This window comes from Gossypium arboreum, chromosome 6 (assembly GCF_025698485.1).
Source record: "Gossypium arboreum isolate Shixiya-1 chromosome 6, ASM2569848v2, whole genome shotgun sequence".
Classification (NCBI taxonomy): Eukaryota; Viridiplantae; Streptophyta; class Magnoliopsida; order Malvales; family Malvaceae; genus Gossypium; species Gossypium arboreum.
This window is the reverse complement of record NC_069075.1, coordinates 102,158,475-102,163,192: the sequence shown is the minus strand read 5'-3', so window position 1 is coordinate 102,163,192 and position 4,718 is coordinate 102,158,475.

Here is a 4,718-nt window from a genome sequence, read left to right as displayed (position 1 = left end):
TTTTCAAAGATCTCTTCTGTGTAACGTTGTGTGCACATTCGGTAAGCTTTCATCTCTGTAAAATCTTAACGTTTCTGGCTAACTGGTTAAAGATGGGTTTTACTCTTGGTGTTTAGGAGTTAATCAAGGGGTTGCTGGTCATCCATCGACGTCCTAAGCGTGCTGAGTTCCCTGTTCTCGATCAAGGGTAAGATTTCTAACAACTAAAGGTTATATAACTCTTGGTAACTTCATTTTAGTTTCATTTGTATCACTAAATCGGGCTTTGGTATGGCGATATTTAGGTCTTGGAATCCTTAGAGGTGCTTTTACAGCAAATCAGTAACAGGTGTGCACCAAAACGTAGAAAATGGGATTTAGAAAAAAGCCAAAATTGCTTGCTATCAAGAAATAAAGAAATAAGAGAAAATGATATGAAAAATTGTAGAGAAAGGAAATAAGGGTGTCATAAACTTGGAAATCAACATTTTGCACTAAAACAGTTTTGGACAGCAGCAGTAGTCTAACTTTGAAAAATCATCAAAAATAGTGAAAATTGAGTTAGAGGTTGAATAGAATATAAAATTAAATTTTATTGAGTCTAATTTTTAATGGAAGAAACATTGTAAGCAATGTAATTGTAAATTATGAGATATAATAAATTTTGTGAGATAAGGTCAGAATGATTTCCGGTTCCCTATTCTGGTTTTGGAAAATCATCAAAAATTGTAAAAACTAATTAAGGGCTTAAATTTATATGTTTAAATCCTTAATGAGTCTATTTTCAGGAGAAATAAATGTAAACATCATCCAAATTCTGTACTAAGAGATGAATAATTTTTAGTAAGGAAAGGTTGAAGCTGTCAAACAGCAGAATAGGGATAAATTTGAAAATTTTACTATACTTATTTGATAAACTATAAATTTTGAAAATTTTATGGTAGAAAGGTATTTGAGTCTAGTTTCAAAAACATCAAGAGGATCTTAATTTGGAATTCTGTAACTCAATATATAAATAATTTAGTGACAATGACTCAACTAGACAGCTTTGAATGAACATATAAGCAAATAGTGAAAAAAATATTTTTATTAAGAATGTGGAATGGACAGAAGGAGGCGGAAAAACATATATTAATATTTAGCTAGCCTAGGTTACATTAAAAATGGATAACACGACCAAGGCTAAATTGGGCCGTGTGGGCCAGACGGGCGTTTGGGCCCACACGGGCAGGCGACATGGGTGTGTAACCTAGTTTACTGAAATGTGTTTTAAGGTTGCACAGGTCACCCAAGACAACTGTGAACCTACTGTAGGGTCGATAAGCACTACTTAGACCCCTAAATGTGTGAACTGAATGTATAATGTATACTTGTGTGACAGCCTTAAAACGACCCTAGTCGGAATGTGGTTTCGGGACCACAAAACCGAGGCATAAAAATAATTTAAAATTTATTTTGATGCCTATAATGTGTGTTAACTCATGTGTGACATTTTTGATGTTTTGATTTAGAGTTATAAATGTGAATTTCACTAGAAAGGACCTAGTAGTAAACTTTGAAAGTATGATGGGGAAATGTGTGATGACTAGTTGATCATGCATGCAAAAAATGAGGGGTTTGCATGTCAAATTTCCCCATTTAAGAACTAGTGGCCGCCATGACAAAGGGGGATGGGCAAAACATGTCATGAAACATGTTTTGTAAGTGGTTTATGTTGGAATAAATAAAATAAGGAGTATGGAAAAAAATGTGTGTGATGGCTTCTCCCCCCCCATTGCCGTGAAGGTAAGAAAGAAAACAAAAAAAAGTGTTCATCTTTTGAACATCTTTGGCTAAAAATTGAAGGAAAAAGGGAAGAAGGAGTGAAGCATTCGGCTATCCTAGGTCACTATTAAGGTAAGTTTGATGTTGTGCCATGAGATTCAAGCATGTTTTAGTAGTTAGCTTGAGTTCTAACTAGCCCATGGTTCAAATCTTCACTATGTCATGGAGATAATGTTCGCTAAGGTGGATTTGTGGATGTCATTTGCATGCTAAAAGTAAAGCTTGTAATGATGCATGGTATGGTGTTGTATGGCATTCGGCCATGGTAGGAAGTAAAAGAAAACTATGGTCGTTGTTCATGTTATTTGAATGAGAAATGGTAGTAAGGTGAGGTACAAATGTTAGTGTTTGATTTACTAGTGTATATGTGTGTATTAGCCTAGTTTTGAACTTGAAACAAAATGGTGTTTAGTCGATACAAGTGACCATACTTGTAGAATGCATCAAGTGTTACAATCGGCCTCAACATAGACATGTATGTTCGGCCACATGAATGAGTACGTAAGTTGATGTGTATGCTCGGCTATAGGTAGCCTATTGATGGCTTTAGCTTGACTTAGAAAATTCAGCTAAAGGGAAATATTAACTAGTATGTTGAATTCGATTCGTGATTTCATACCCATGTGACTCTAATGTCTAATGTATATATGGGCTAAGTACCTTGAGCTTCTCTTTGATGTTCGAATGAATTGTATTGAATTGCTTGATGTGATTAAAAATGTGCATGACCATTGTGTATTTGAGCTAAAGGGTGGCCATATGACCTTTTAAACTCCTTGTTATATTCGTCCATAAGCTAGCATAATGAGACTTTAATAAGTTAAATTTGTGTGAATTAGCTCAAGAGCTGAGAGGACCACATTTGGATAAGGGGAAGGAAAAAGTGATCGAATAGCCATCGAAATCGCTCGACCACATCCGAAGTAAGTCTTCGAGTAATGGCCCTACTTGAATTATATTGAAATGATTTGTCATATTATGGCGGATAGACGAATGTGCGTAGGGACTACGTTGTAAAGTCAATTGAAATCATGCTCTTTGTGTGTGGCTATTGAGCCGAAATTGGAAAGGTTTGATAAATGTTTTGTGTTTGAGCCTTAGTAACGAAAGTGAAATATGGATGTGTCGTGATTATTGATATATGTGTGCATGAGCATTTGAATGATACCCGGGCTAAGCCCTGAAGGCATTTATGCTAGTGAATATATTCGGGCTAAGACCCGAAGGCATTTGTGCGAGTTGTTATATCCGGGTTAAGACCCGAAGGCATTTGTGCGAGCGGTTATATCCGGGCTAAGACCCGAAGGCATTTGTGCGAGTTGCTATACCCGGGTTAAGACCCGAAGGCAATTGTGCTTGTGGATATATCGGGCTAAATTCCGAAGAAACTTGGTTTGAAGGTGAGCGTTTTGTGCTGCAATAAATTCAATTAATACGCTCGAAAAACCCAAACGATAAGGTATGTTTGCATGTGCATCGGAAAAGTTGATTCGTTTAAAATAGTATTCGTTCAATCGACTAACGAACTTTCGGCTCTTAGATAGGTTGATACCTTGTGTGTGTATATGTTGATAAAGTGTGAAGTAAGTATGATTATGAGAATGTGTATTACTAAAGTGATCCATTTAGCTATGTGAATGTAATACTTTAGTCAAAGCTGATTTCATTACTTGAGACTTACTAAGCATTAAAATGCTTACCCCGTTGCTTTGGCTCTCTGTTTTATAGATTTTGCTCGTTAGCTATCGGATTCGGGATCATCAAAGTCGAAGTCATCCACACTATCAAAGCCCTTTTGGTACTCTTTTAGTTGAACTCTGGATATGGCATGTATAGGACTACCCTTTGTTGTTTTTCAAGTACTTTTTGTGATGTATGTGTACGACCATGCGAAAATGGCTCGTAAAAGTGGAGTATGGCATTAGACCATTTGTGTTTATGTATATATGTATGGTTTCATGATGTGACTATGGACTGGAATGGAAGTGTTGGGCAAATGATCAGCCATTGGAATGGCTAAATATGATTATATGTGGACCTATGTATGACAAAACTCTAGTTGGTCCATGGAACCACGGAATAGGTAAAGTTTACCTTGAAAACAGATGCTGACAGCAGCAGTGGTGTGGATTTGAAAAATCACTAAAAATTGTAGGAATGGAATTAAATAGTGAATAAATTATTTAAATTAACCTTGATGAATCTAATTTCATATGGAAGAAACGAAACAGTCATATGAGTTATATGTAAAGAGATATTAAAGTTCTCATGAAACAGGACCAGAACGGTTTCTGGATCCCCTGTTCCGACTTTGGAAATCTGCTATAAATTAACCAGAGATAATTATGAGTCATGCTATATATTTATAGATTTCTCTTTGAGTCTAGTTTCTATAGAAACAAACGGCATCAGTATTGAAGCCCTGTACAGGGAGATATCTAAGTCGTAATGCGCAAAGGTCAGTGTAGTCGATCCCTGTAGCAGGGGAGACTTTAACTAATAAACTGTACTAATTGGCCCAACCAAAAATTCTAGAAAAAAATATGTAGATGGAAATATGAGTCTAATTTCAGGGAAAAATGATGAAACTGATTTTCAAGCTTTGAAACTCAGGATATGATTTTTAAGGCGACAGTGATGCAGTAACCAGCTTGTCTGGAAATTTTTAAATGGACTGTGAAAATAATTAAGTTAAGTCTGTGTGCACCTTGTGTCCGACTTCGGTAACGGACTCGGGTACGGGGTGTTACAACTTGTTTACTGATATATTTATGTATGATTACTGTTAGTTGTATATAAGCATGTCATTTACTGTATGTTGCATTGCATCGGGTTGGGATATGGATATTTGGATGAAGTGTATTGAAAGGATTGTAAGCCTAATACCTAGCAACTTAGCTGCAAACTACTGCTTA